The following is a 15,457-nucleotide window of genomic DNA, read 5'->3' on the forward strand; positions in this document are numbered from 1 at the left end:
GGGAAGCACCTCCGCTACGTGCTGCGCCTCCATTTCCCGGCGTCAAACAACGTGGCCGAGTACGAGGCTCTCGTAAACGGGTTGCGCATCGCCATCGAGCTAGGGGTTCGGCGACTCGCAGCTTGTCATCGACCAAGTCATGAAGAACTCCCATTGCCGCGACCCGAAGATGGAAGCCTACTACGACGAGGTTCGGCGCCTGGAAGACAAGTTCTACGGGCTCGAGCTCAACCACATCGCTCGACGATACAACGAGACTGCGGACGAGCTAGCTAAAATAGCCTCGGGGCGGACAACGGTTCCCCCGGACGTCTTCTCCCGAGACCTACATCAACCCTCCGTCAAGACGGACGACACGCTCGAGCCCGAGGAGGCCTCGGCCCAGCCCGAGGCACCCTCGGCTCAGCCCGAGGCGCCCTCGACCGCCGAGGGTGAGGCACTGCGCGTCAAGGAAGAGCGGAATGGGGTCATGCCTAATCAAAACTGGCAGACCCCGTACCTGCAATATCTCCACCGAGGAGAGCTACCCTTCGACAGAGCCGAAGCTCGGCGACTGGCGCGGCGCGCCAGGTCGTTCGTCTTGCTGGGTGAAGAAAAGGAGCTCTACCACCACAGCCCCTCAGGCATCCTCCAGCGATGCATATCCATCACCGAAGGTCAGGAGATATTGCAAGAAATACACTCGGGGGCTTGCGGTCATCACGCAGCACCTCGAGCCCTCGTTGGAAACACCTTCCGACAGGGTTTCTACTGGCCAACCGCGGTGGCCGACACCACTAGGATTGTACGCACCTGCCGAGGGTGCCAATTCTACGCAAGGCAGACACACCTGCCCGCTCAGGCCCTGCAAACAATACCCATCACCTAGCCGTTTGCTGTGTGGGGTCTGGACCTCGTCGGTCCCTTGCAGAAGGCACCCGGGGGCTTCACGCACCTGCTGGTCGCTATCGACAAATTCTCCAAGTGGATTGAGGTCCGACCCCTAAACAGCATCAGGTCCGAACAGGCGGTGGCGTTCTTCACCAACATCATCCATCGCTTTGGGGTCCTAAACTCCATCATCACCGACAACGGCACCCAGTTCACTGGCAGAAAGTTCCTGGACTTCTGCGAGGGCCACCGCATCCGGGTGGACTGGGCCGCCGTAGCTCACCCCATGACGAATGGGCAGGTAGAGCGTGCCAACGACATGACTCTGCAGGGACTCAAGCCGAGGATCTACAACGACCTCAACAAGTTCGGCAGGCGATGGATGAAGGAACTCCTCTCGGTGGTCCGGAGTCTGAGGACGACGCCAAGCCGAGCCACGGGCTTCACGCCGTTCTTTCTAGTCTATGGGGCCGAGGCTATCTTGCCCACAGACTTAGAATACGGCTCCCCGAGGACAAGGGCGTACGACGACCGAAGCAACCAGGCCAGCCGAGAAGACTCACTGGACCAGCTGGAAGAGGCTCAGGACATGGCCTTACTACACTCGGCAAGGTATCAGCAGTCTCTGCGACGCTACCACGCCCGAGGGGTTCGGTCCCGAGACCTCCAGGTGGGGGACTTGGTGCTTCGGCTACGACAAGACGCCCGAGGGCATCATAAGCTCACACCTCCCTGGGAAGGGCCGTTCATCATCGCCAAGATTTTGAAGCCCGGAACATACAAGCTGGCCAACAGTCAAGGTGAGGTCTACAACAACGCTTGGAACATCCGACAGCTACGTCGCTCTTACCCTTAAGATGTTTTCAAGTCGTTCATATACCTCGTTCTCTTTACATACGCAAAAAGAGTCTAACCATCAAGGAAGGGTCAGCCTTGCCTCAGCAAAGCCCGACCCTCCCTCGGGGGCTAGAAGGGGGGAACCCCCTCTGCGTCAAAATTTTCCTCAGAAAAAGTCTTTCTGTCAGAACGTCTTTCGCGCTTTTCGACTACTTCGATAGTGGAATCCTGAAAACGATGGAGTACACATAAGCGACAAGGCCGACCGAGCCGAGGGACTCCTACGCCTTCGGGATACGGATACCTCACTCATCACCTTCTGCGATAAGTAACTCTCGCTCGGATAAGCGATTCTGCTGCCGAACAAGTCTTAACGCTCAAAAACCTTCCTGGCGGAACGATTTTTTGTGACTTCTCAACTGTATCGATAACAGAATCCTGCGGACGAGTAAGAGTACACGTAAGAGGCGAGGCCGACCGAGCCGAGGGACTCCTACGCCTCTGGGATACAGATACCTCACTCATCACCTCCCGTGATAAGTAACTCTTGCTCGGATAAGCGATTCTGCTACCGACAAACAAGTCCTGATACTCGAAACAAGAGGAAAAGAAACGCAGCTCTATAACATGACGATGATATATTTGGGCCTCGACGGCCGCAAAAAACATACGCACACTATAGATAAACTGTTCCTGCAGGTTCAGACATCAGTAGGGGGAGCAGCAGCACCCTCGGCATCGACTCCACCTTCGGCGGAATCCGACCCGGCCTCGAACAGCAACACAGTCGGAGGATCTCCGCCTCGAAGGAAGATGTTAGCACCGCGCCTGGGCCATCGCCGCCAGGGTCTCCTCCAGGAACTCGGCCCGAGCAGACGGCTCGACTGGCCGCTCCGTAGCCTCAGCCAGCTGACCCCCGAGGACATCAGCCCGGCTCATGGCCTTGGCAGCCCGACTCCAGGGTTGGTCTCGCCGGTGGACGACCTGGCCAGGTTCCAGCCACCGCTGCTAAGCCTCCTCGGCCTGGGAAGTCCCCTGCTCCTGGGTCGATAGAGTTTCTTCTCCAGCTGCCACCACCTCAGCACCGGCGGCGGCGTCCACCTGCCCACCAACACCGCACCAGCGGGTGCCGGCCACCCCAAAGCGCACCGGCAGGTCCTCACTCCCGTCCTCGCCACGAAAACGAGAATGGGACCGTCCTAGAACACGAGTACCGCCCTTGCGGCGTACGACGTGTTGTGAGACCCCCCGGTGCGGCTGGCCACCGTTACCCGAATAGAGGACGGAATGCTGCACCCTGGCTGGGCAGCAGCAGTTCGCCTTCCCCGACATGGCTGGAGGACGCCTCCTCTGCAGAGCTGGAGGATGGTTTCCACACCCAGAAGCTAGAGGAAGAAGCGGGATGCCAGCCCACGCGAAGGCAGGCCCCGGCTCGCCTCGCCCTCCTCCCCAGCAAGGATGATGAAGATCCTTGAAGCTGAGGGCGGGGCAGAGGCCGCAGCCCGGCTTGCTTCTCCCCACCATCGAAATGGTGGTCACCGTCTTGGGTGACCATTGGTGAGGGGATGCAGCTGGGCTGCCTGATGAAAATCCTTGAAGCCGAGCGATGGCTGAAAGGTACCAACCTCCACGAGGTTGCGCTCCTCCCACAACGAGACGAAGGCAACGCGGGCGCTCCCCATCCGGGGGCTCGGAAGGCGGAAAGGCACGGTGCATGAGGATAGTGCGAAGGCGTGGCTACCACCCGGGGGGTCGATCCCTTCTTTAAAGGCGACTCTCCCCACTCGCGTCCTCAGGCGTCGCGTACTAAGTCTTCACCAACACACTCCAGGGTCCTCCCCCTACGACACGGGGGCTGGGTCCCACACGACATGCAAGCTGGCCTAGGACAGAAGAAGCCAAACCCCCGCGCGTGGAGCGTGTAACCGCCCAGCGGTTACAAGCACTCCTCCATCTTCGCCTAAACCAGCGGGTGAAAGGGCGGACCGCCATGCAGGCGACATGCAACTGCACCACGGGGACACACCCTTTCGACTTCAACACATCCAGCGTGGAGGCCCAGGCCCACACGTCATGTAACCGGCGCGCCAGTTACTGTGTGCGAAAAACTCCACCGCCACTTGCGCCAGTATCGCGCCTTCTCGACTGCGGAACCGGTGCCACGACTCGAGGCAACCCTGCGCACGGCCCAGCAGTGCCAACCAAGCACATCGGTCACGGGTCAGTCAGCCGCGGGAGAAGGCACGACGGTCGATATTGCCAAAAGTGGGCCGGCAGTAATGGCGGCAGAGGACGGACGGAAGCAGCAGTCAAATTGTCTGCAGGCTCACGTCCCCTCCTGGGGCAGCAGGGGAGCCCTCTCCCACGGCGTGAAGACGACACGCCCGTGTTCCGTCCCTCGAACGGCTCACACAACGGCTGCCCTGCGAACCACTCGTCCTGTCGCATTGACTCCGTGGCAGGGCAGGCGACACCTTTGGCAGGCGAAGCGGGCGATGCTTCACCTCCGCCATAATGACCGCGTCAAAAAAGGTGCACCACATCGTTCAATTTCGTATCCTTTTCCTCTTCCCCTTTCTCTCTCTTGCTACAGGGACCGGGAAAGGGGATACTCCGAAAGGGATCCTTCCCCGCGAAGGAAGCGGGCCTCAAGCCCTCCTACTGATCAGAGGTTCGAAGGCTGGCCCCTCGGAAGGGTTCGACAGCCGCCTCAGAGCACTCGGGCTCCGCGCCCACTATTGGTCAGAGGTTCGAAGGCTGGCCCCTCGAACGGGTTCGACAGCCGCCTCAGGCCACTCGGGCTCCGCGCCCACTACTGATCAGGGGTTCGAAGGCTGGCCCCACGAAGGGTTCGACAGTCGCCTCAGAACACGTAGAGCGAGGGATGACTCTGGGTACGTCCGATACATGTCTGAGGCTCGGGCTACGCTCCCGAGGTACCCTAGGACATTTCCGAGACCAGCAGAAGCGATTCTGTAACGGAATCCCATCAGAGGGAGGCATTGAAAGGGAAATGTGCCCTTGGGCCATTTCTAAGTATTTTGGTGATTAAGTGTCCAACACAAGTGCCTAAGTGTTAAATTGTGCCAAGGACTCCAGAAGTGCAAATCAAGATTAAAGGTATGTTTCTAGACTTAGTACATTGTTTTGAAGACTAATGTATTGTGTCTAAGTGCTAGAAATAGGAGAAACAATTTTGGAGAAGTCGGCTGTGTACAACCAAAATGCTGCTCGGTCTGTGTGCACCGGGCAGTGTCCGGTGCGCCAACGGCTCTGAATCTCCAACGGTCGGCTTCGCCAAAGAAGGAAAGAAATCCGCACCGGACAGTGTCCGGTGGTGCACAGGACTGTCCAGTGCGCCAGGTGACAGAAGGCAGGAATTGCCTTCCTGGAATGCTCTCAACGGCTCCTAGCTGCCTTGGGGCTATAAAAGGGACCCCTAGGCAAATGGTGTACACCAAGCATTCTCTAAGCATTCCTAAGCACCAAGACTCCAATTCCACGCATTCGATTCTTTGTGATAGCAACTAGAGCTCCATTTGAGTAGAGAACTCTTTGAGTTGTGTTGAGAGCTCGTGTTGTGACTTGTGTGCGTGTTGTTGCTCTGATTTTGTGTCTTGTGTGCGTTGCTCATCCCAGCCTTACTTCCGTGCTTCTTTGTGAACATCATATTGTAAGGGCAAGAGGCTCCAAGTTGTGGAGATTCCTCGCAAGCGGGAGATAGTAAAAAGCAAAACACCATGGTATTCAAGTGGGTTTTTGGACCGCTTGAGAGGGGTTGATTGCAACCCTCGTCCGTTGGGACGCCACAACGTGGAGTAGGCAAGTGTTGGACTTGGCCGAACCACGAGATAAACCACTGTGCCATCTCTGTGTTGATATTCTTGTGGTTATCGTGTTGTGCAAGAACTCTTCTCTAGCCACTTGGCATTACTGTGCTAACTCTTAATCAAGTTTTGTGGATTAAGTTTCAAGTTTTTATAGGATCACCTATTCACCCCCCCTCTAGGTGCTCTCAATTGGTATCAGAGCCGCTCTCTTCAAGAAAGGGACTAATCGCCCGAAGAGATGGATCCTAAGGGCAAGGGGATGGTGGTCAATGATAAGGAGAAGGAGACCTTCGTCAATGATCCAAAGGATGACAAGCCTACTGACTCAGGCTCGGGCCACAAAATAAAAGACGGGAGGAAGAAGAAAACAAGGCGCATCAAGGAGATAGTCTACTACGACAGCGACGAATCTTCCTCTTTCCAAAAGGACGACGACAACGACTACGAGAAAAAGAAGACGGTTAATTCAAACTTTTCCTTTGATTATTCTCGTATTCCACAAAGTTCTAATGCTCATTTGCTTTCCATTCCCCTCAGTAAACCCCCCACTTTGATGGAGAGGACTACGGATTTTGGAGTCACAAAATGCGTAGCCACTTGTTCTCTCTCCATCCAAGTATATGGTAGATAGTAGAAAATGGAATGCACTTTGATAGTACGGATAGTCCCATGTTCATTAATGAGCAAATTCACAAAAATGCACAAGCTACTACTGTTCTTCTAGCTTCATTGTGCAGGGATGAATACCATAAGGTGAGCGGCTTGGATAACGCCAAGCAGATTTGGGACACCCTCAAAATCTCACATGAGGGGAACGACGTCACCATGCTCACTAAGATGGAGTTGGTGGAGGGCGAGCTTGGGAGATTCGCAATGATCAGGGGCGAGGAGCCAACCCAAATGTACAACCGACTCAAGACCCTCGTCAACAAAATAAGGAGCTATGGAAGCACGTGATGGACGGACCACGACGTCGTCCGTCTAATGCTAAGGTCTTTTACTGTCCTTGATCCACATCTTGTGAACAATATTCGTGAGAATCCTAGGTACACCAAGATGACGCCCGAGGGGATACTTGGAAAGTTTGTAAGCGGGTGGATGATGATCAAGGAGGCAAGATACGTTGATGATGCGTTGAACGGCCCAATCCACGAGCCTCAAACCGTTGCTCTCAAAGCAACGAGGAGCAAGGAAGGGCTACCTAGCAAGGTGGCACAAGTTGAGGCGACAGGACTCAATGAGGAAGAGATGGCCCTCATCATTAAGCGTTTCAAGACGGCGCTAAGGGGTCGCAAGGAGCATCCCAACAAGACCAAGACGAAGGGGAAGCGCTCATGCTTCAAATGTGGTAAGATTGGTCATTTTATCGCTAATTGTCCCGATAATGATAGTGACCAGGAACAAGGGAACAAGAGGGAAAAGAAGAAGGCTTACAAGAAGGCTAAAGGCGAGGCACACCTTGGAAAGGAGTAGGACTCGGATTGTTCGTCGTCCGACTCCGACAACGAAGGACTCGCCGCCACCGCCTTCAACAAGTCGGCCCTCTTCCCCAACGAGCATCACACCTGCCTCATGGCAAGGGAAAAGAAGGTAAGCACTCATAATACTAGTACTTACGCTTCCTCAAGTGATGAAGAATCTAGCGATGATGAAATAGACTATTCATGTTTATTCAAGGGCCTAGATAGAACTAAGGTTGATAAGATTAATGAATTAATTGATGCATTGAATGATAAGAATAGGTTATTAGAAAAGCAAGATGATCTTTTGTATGAAGAACATGATAAGTTTGTAGAGTCACAAAAATCCCTGGCTTTAGAAATTAAAAGGAATGAAATGCTTTCTTGTGAATTGTCTTCATGCCATGACTCTATTTCTAGCTTAAGGAGCATAAATGATGATTTGAATGCTAAGTTAGAAATAGCTAATAAATCAACATCTTGTGTAGAACATGTTGCAATTTGCAATAGGTGTAAAGATTTTAATGTTGATGCTTGTAGTGAACATCTAGTTTCAATTTCTAATTTGAATGATGAAGTGGCTAGTCTTAATGCCCAACTTAAGACTAGCAAGAGTGAATTTGACAAACTAAAATTTGCAAGGGATGCCTATACGATTGGTAGACACCCCTCAATTAAGGATGGTCTTGGCTTCAAGAGGGGAGTCAAGAACTTAACAAGCCATAAGGCTTCCATCTCCGCCAAGGAGAAAGGGAAGGCCCCTATGGCTAGTAGTGCTCAAAAGAACCATGCTTTCATGTATCATGATAGGAGACATTCTAGGAATGTTTATAGAAGTTGTGATGCTTTTAATTCTCATGCCATGATTGCTTCTAGTTCTTCTATTATGCATGATAGAAATTTGGCTAGGAAAAATGCTATGCCTAGAAGAAATGTTGTTCATGTTCCTAGGAAAGTAAACTATGAATCTTCTACAATTTTTCATACTTGCAATGCTTCCTTCACTATTTGTAGAAAGGATAAGAAGGTGATTGCTAGGAAGTTAGGGGCAAGATGCAAGGGAGATAAAACTTGCATTTGGGTCCCTAAGACAATTGTCACTAACCTTGTAGGACCCAACAAGAGTTGGGTACCTAAGACCCAAGCCTAAATTTGCCTTGCAGGTTTATGCATCCGGGGGATCAAGCTGGATTATCGACAGCGGATGCACAAACCACATGACGGGGGAGAAGAAGATGTTCTCTTCCTACGTCAAGAACAAAGACTCCCAAGACTCAATCATATTCGATGACAGGAATCAAGGCAAGGTGAAAGGGTTAGGAAAGATTGCTATTTCATCCGAGCACTCCATTTCCAATGTGTTTCTAGTTGAGTCGCTTGGGTATAACTTGTTGTCTGTTAGTCAACTTTGTAATATGGGATATAATTGTTTATTCACAAATGTAGATGTGTCTGTCTTTAGAAGAAGTGATGGTTCATTAGCTTTTAAGGGTGTACTAGACGGCAACTTTATTTAGTTGATTTTGCAAAAGAGGAGGCCGGTCTAGATGCATGCTTAATTGCTAAGACTAGCATGGGCTGGCTGTGGCATCGCCGTTTAGCACATGTAGGAATGAAGAACCTTCACAAGCTTCTAAAGGGAGAACACGTTACAGGTCTAACTAATGTAACGTTTGAAAAAGATAGACCTTGTGTAGCTTGTCAAGCAGGTAAACTGGTGGGAAGCTCTCATCATGCAAAAAATGTGATGACCACATCAAGACCTTTGGAGTTGCTTCATACGGACCTCTTCGGACCCGTCGCCTATCTAAGCATAGGAGGAAGTAAGTATGCTCTTGTTATAGTTGATGATTTTTCCCGCTTCACCTGGGTATTCTTTTTGCAGGATAAATCTGAAACCCAAGGGACCCTCAAGCGCTTCCTAAGGAGAGCTCAAAATGAGTTTGAGCTCAAGGTGAAGAAGATAAGGAGCGACAACGGGTCCGAGTTCAAGAACCTTCAAGTAGAGGAGTACCTTGAGGAGGAAGGAATCAAGCACGAGTTCTCCGCTCCCTACACACCACAACAAAATGGTGTGGTAGAGAGGAAGAACAGGACACTCATAGACATGGCAAGGACAATGCTTGGAGAATTCAAGACGCCCGAGCGGTTTTGGTTGGAAGCTGTGAACACGGCTTGCCATGCCATAAACCGGGTATACCTTCATCGCCTCCTCAAGAAGACTTCATATGAGCTCCTAACCGGTAACAAACCCAATGTATCTTACTTTCGTGTTTTTGGGAGTAAATGCTACATTCTAGTGAAGAAAGGTAGAAATTCTAAGTTTGCTCCCAAAGCTGTAGAAGGGTTTTTATTAGGTTATGATTCAAATACAAAGGCGTATAGGGTCTTCAACAAATCATCGGGTTTGGTTGAAGTCTCTAGCGACGTTGTATTTGATGAGACTAATGGCTCTCCAAGAGAGCAAGTTGTTGATCTTGATGATGTAGATGAAGAAGATGTTCCGACGGCCGCAATACGTACCATGGCAATTGGTGATGTACGACCACAAGAACAAAAGGAGCAAGATCAACCTTCTTCCTCAATAATGGTGCATCCCCCAACTCAAGACGATGAACAGGTTCATCAAGAAGAGGCGTGTGATCAAGGGGAGCACAAGATGTTCCTGTGATAGAGGAAGAAGCGCAACCGGCACCTCTAACCCAAGTTCGAGCGACGATTCAAAGGGATCATCCCATCGACTAGATTTTGGGTGATATTAGCAAGGGAGTAACTACTCGCTCTAGATTAGTCAATTTTTGTGAGCATTACTCTTTTGTCTCTTCTATTGAGCCTTTCAGGGTAGAAGAGGCCTTGCTAGATCCAGACTGGGTGTTGGCCATGCAGGAGGAGCTCAACAACTTCAAGAGAAATGAAGTTTGGACACTGGTGCCTCATCCCAAGCAAAATGTTGTGGGAACCAAATGGGTGTTCCGCAACAAACAAGACGAGCACGGGGTGGTGACAAGGAACAAGGCACGACTTGTGGCAAAAGGTTATGCCCAAGTCGCAGGCTTGGACTTTGATGAGACTTTTGCTCCTATGGCTAGGCTAGAGTCAATTCGCATATTGTTAGCCTATGCTACTCACCATTCTTTCAGGTTGTTCCAAATGGATGTGAAGAGCGCTTTCCTCAACGGGCCAATCAAGGAGGAGGTGTACGTGGAGCAACCCCCTGGCTTCGAGGATGAACGGTACCCCGACCACGTGTGTAAGCTCTCTAAGGCGCTCTATGGACTTAAGCAAGCCCCAAGAGCATGGTATGAATGCCTTAGAGACTTTTTAATTGCTAATGCTTTCAAGGTTGGGAAAGCCGATCCAACGTTATTCACTAAGACTTGTGATGGTGATCTTTTTGTGTGCCAAATTTATGTCGATGACATAATATTTGGTTCTACTAACCAAAAGTCTTGTGAAGAGTTTAGCAGGGTGATGACTCAAAAGTTTGAGATGTCGATGATGGGCGAGTTAAGCTATTTCCTTGGGTTCCAAGTGAAGCAACTCAAGGATGGGACCTTCATCTCCCAAACGAAGTACACACAAGACTTGATCAAGCGGTTTGGGATGAAGGACGCCAAGCCCGCAAAGACTCCAATGGGAACCGACGGACACACCGACCTCAACAAAGGAGGTAAGTCCGTTGATCAAAAGGCATACCGGTCTATGATAGGGTCCTTACTTTATTTATGTGCTAGTAGACCGGATATTATGCTTAGCGTATGCATGTGTGCTAGATTTCAATCCGATCCAAGGGAGTGTCACTTAGTGGCCGTGAAGCGAATTCTTAGATATTTAGTCGCTACGCCTTGCTTCGGGATCTGGTATCCAAAGGGGTCTACCTTTGACTTAATTGGATATTCAGACTCTGATTATGCTGGATGTAAGGTCGATAGGAAGAGTACATCGGGGACGTGCCAATTCTTAGGAAGGTCCTTGGTGTCATGGAGTTCTAAGAAACAAACTTCCGTTGCCCTATCCACCGCTGAGGCCGAGTACGTTGCCGCAGGACTGAGAGCACCTAGAGGGGGGGGGGTGAATAGGTGATCCTGTGAAACTTGAAAACTTGAGCCACAAAACTTGGTTAATCGTTAGCACAATAATTGCCAAGTGGCTAAAGAGGAATCCTCAACAAAACACAATAACCAACAAGGATCAATCACAGAGATGGCACGGTGGTTATCCCGTGGTTCGGCCAAGACCAACGCTTGCCTACTCCACGTTATGGCGTCCCAACGGACGAGGGTTGCAATCAACCCCTCTCAAGCGGTCCAAAGACCCACTTGAATACCATGGTGTTTTGTTTGCTTTACTCAATCCCGTTTGCGAGGAATCTCCACAACTTGGAGCCTCTCACCCTTACACTTGAAATTCACAAAGAACACGGAGCAAGGGAGGGATTAGCAACGCACACAAGACACAAGAATCAGAGTGTCAAACACGCACACAAATCGCAACAAGAGCTCGCAACACAACTCAATGAGTTCACAACTCCACTAGAGCTCTATATGCTATCACAATGAAACGAATGCGCGAGATCGATGTCTTGGTGCTTAAGAATGTTGTAGGAATGCTTGGTGTACTCCTCCATGCGCCTAGGGGTCCCTTTTATAGCCCCAAGGCAGCTAGGAGCCATTGAGAGCAATCTAGGAAGGCTGATCTTGCCTTCTGTCGACTGGCGCACCGGACAGTCCGGTGCACACCGGACAGTCCGGTGCACACCGGACACTGTCCGGTGCCCGATTTCCTTCCTTAAATAGCGAAGCCGACCGTTGCAGATTTGGGAGCCGTTGGTGCACCGGACATGTCCGGTGCACACCGGACAGTCCGGTGCCCCTTCTAGCCGTTGGCTCAGCCACGTGTCCCGCGCGGATTGCGCGGCCGACCGTTGGCCCGGCCGACCGTTGGCCCGGCCGACCGTTGGCTCACCGGACAGTCCGGTGCACACCGGACAGTCCGGTGCACACCGGACAGTCCGGTGAATTATAGCCGTACGTCGCCGGTGAATTCCCGAGAGCGGCCACTTCGCTCGATACAGCCTGGCGCACCGGACACGGTCCGGTGCACCATCGGACAGTCCGGTGCACCCAGACTGAGCAGAGTCTTGGCTGCTCGAGCCAGGACAATTTCAGTTGGTCTTTTCCTGTTTCCAGCACTTAGACACAATACATTAGTCTCTAAAATAATGTACTAAGTCTGAGAAACATACCTTTATCCTTGATTTGTACTTTGTCCACCCTTTTACACTTAGGCACTTGTGTTGGACACTAAATCACCAAAATACTTAGAAATGGCCCAAGGGCACATTTCCCTTTCAATCTCCCCCTTTTTGGTGATTTATGCCAACACAACATAAAGCAAGTAGAACAAGTACAAAAGCAATTCAAATGAGAACTCAAATTGTTTTGATTCAAATTTGACATATATGGATCACTCTATGCCACCACTTGGTTTGTTTTTGCAAATCAAACTCAAATTCCTATCTCTAAGTCAAATCCACTTGTAGAGACATAAAGAGAGGTTTTCCAAAGAAATTTGATCAAGGATTTCAAAAACTCCCCCTTTTTCCCATAATCAACACTACTCCCCACAAGAGGCCAACTTTTGACATAAGAGACAATAAAAGAGTTTTGACAAACCAAAAGCTCTAATCTACTATTTTCAACTAATCTACTATTTTCAAAATTTCTCAAGTGGTAGCTGATCCATTTATCGCTTTGGCCTTTATTTTCTCCCCCTTTGGCATCAAGCACCAAAACGGAATCAATCTTGGCCCTTTAACCTCATTGCCTCACCAAAATCTTCAAATGAGAACACAAAGGCAATAAGAGGTTATGAGATGAACTTGGAATAAGTTACCCTATCATCGGAGTGCAGTGGAAGTCTTTCATGGTCCAAGTCCACCTTTCCCTTTCAAACCTCCTTTGAGACTAAATCAAGCAAACTCAAGCAAATGGTTAGTCTCAAAGGGTCAAGTTGTAGCACAACTCCCCTAAATATGTGCATCACTTGCACAAGGACTTGTGAGGTCCGGGGAGTGTTTGTACAACTTGAGCACCATAAGTAAGCAACAAAATGCATAAGGAACATGATCAAAAGCATAAACACATGTATGCTACAATTCAATCCAAGTTCCGCGAATCTAAGACATTTAGCTCACTACGCAGCCTGCAAAAGGTCTTCTCATCTAGAGGCTTGGTAAAGATATCGGCTAGCTGGTTCTCAGTGCTAACATGAAACACTTCGATATCTCCCTTTTGCTGGTGGTCTCTCAAAAAGTGATGTCGGATGTCTATGTGCTTTGTGCGGCTGTGCTCAACAGGATTTTCCGCCATGCGGATAGCACTCTCATTATCACATAGGAGTGGGACTTTGCTCAGATTGTAGCCAAAGTCCCTGAGGGTTTGCCTCATCCAAAGTAGTTGCGCGCAACACTGTCCTGCGGCAACGTACTCGGCCTCAGCGGTGGATAGGGCAACGGAAGTTTGTTTCTTAGAATTCCATGACACCAGGGACCTTCCTAAGAATTGGCACGTCCCCGATGTACTCTTCCTATCGACCTTACATCCAGCATAGTCAGAATCTGAATATCCAATCAAGTCAAAGTTAGACCCCTTTGGATACCAGATCCCGAAGCAAGGCGTAGCGACTAAATATCTAAGAATTCGCTTCACAGCCACTAAGTGACACTCCTTAGGATCGGATTGAAATCTAGCACACATGCATACGCTAAGCATAATATCCGGTCTACTAGCACATAAATAAAGCAAAGAACCTATCATGGACCGGTATGCTTTTTGATCAACGGACTTACCACCTTTGTTGAGGTCGGTGTGTCCGTCGGTTCCCATCGGCGTCTTTGCGGGCTTGGCGTCCTTCATCCCAAACCGCTTTAGCAAGTCTTGTGTGTACTTCGTTTGGGAGATGAAAGTGTCGTCCTTGAGTTGCTTCACTTGGAACCCAAGGAAGTAGTTCAACTCGCCCATCATCGACATCTCGAATTTCTGCGTCATCACCCTACTAAACTCTTCACAAGACTTTTGATTAGTAGAACCAAATATTATGTCATCGACATAAATTTGGCACACAAAAAGATCACCATCGCAAGTCTTAGTAAAAAGAGTTGGATCGGCTTTCCCAACCTTGAAAGCATTAGCAATTAAAAAGTCTCTAAGGCATTCATACCATGCTCTTGGGGCTTGCTTAAGTCCATAGAGCGCCTTAGAGAGCTTACACACATGGTCGAGGTACCGTTCATCCTCAAAGCCAGGGGGTTGCTCCACGTACACCTCCTCTTTGATCGGCCCGTTGAGGAAAGCGCTCTTCACATCCATTTGGTACAACCTGAAAGAATGGTGAGCGGCATATGCTAGCAAAATACGAATTGATTCTAGCCTAGCCACAGGAGCAAACGTCTCCTCAAAGTCCAAACCTGCGACTTGGGCATAACCTTTTGCCACAAGTCGAGCCTTGTTCCTTGTCACCACCCCGTGCTCGTCCTGTTTGTTGCGGAACACCCACTTGGTTCCCACAACATTTTGCTTGGGGCGAGGCACCAGTGTCCAAACTTCATTGCGCTTGAAATTGTTGAGTTCCTCCTGCATGGCCAACACCCAGTCTGGATCTAGCAAGGCTTCTTCTACCCTGAAAGGCTCAATAGAAGAGACAAAAGAGTAATGCTCACAAAAATTAACTAATCTTGAACGAGTAGTTACTCCCTTGCTAATATCACCCAATATTTGGTCGACGGGATGATCCCTTTGGATCGTCACTCGAACTTGGGTAGGAGGTGCCTGAGGTGCTTCTCCCTCTTCAACTTGAACATCTTGTGCTCCCCCTTGATCATGCGCCTCCACTTGAGGTACCTGTTCGTCATCTTGGGTTGGGGGATGCACCATAGTTGAGGAAGACGGTTGATCTTGCTCCAAATGTTCCTGAGGCCGTACATCTCCTATCGCCATGGTGCGTATCGCGGCCGTTGGAACGTCTTCTTCATCTACATCATCAAGATCAACAACTTGCTCTCTTGGAGAGCCATTAGTCTCATCAAATACAACGTCGCTAGAGACTTCAACCAAACCCGATGATTTGTTGAAGACCCTATACGCCTTTGTATTTGAATCATAACCTAATAAAAACCCTTCTACAACTTTGGGAGCAAATTTGGAATTCCTACCCTTCTTCACTAGAATGCAGCATTTACTCCCAAAAACACGAAAGTACGATACATTGGGTTTGTTACCAGTTAGCAGCTCGTATGAAGTCTTCTTGAGGAGGCGGTGAAGGTAGACCCTGTTGATGGCGTGGCAAGCCGTGTTCACGGCTTCCGACCAAAAGCACTCGGGGGTCTTGAACTCTCCAAGCATAGTCCTCGCCATGTCTATGAGCGTCCTGTTCTTCCTCTCTACCACACCATTTTGCTGA

Source organism: Zea mays, chromosome 1, assembly GCF_902167145.1.
Source record: "Zea mays cultivar B73 chromosome 1, Zm-B73-REFERENCE-NAM-5.0, whole genome shotgun sequence".
Taxonomy (NCBI): Eukaryota; Viridiplantae; Streptophyta; class Magnoliopsida; order Poales; family Poaceae; genus Zea; species Zea mays.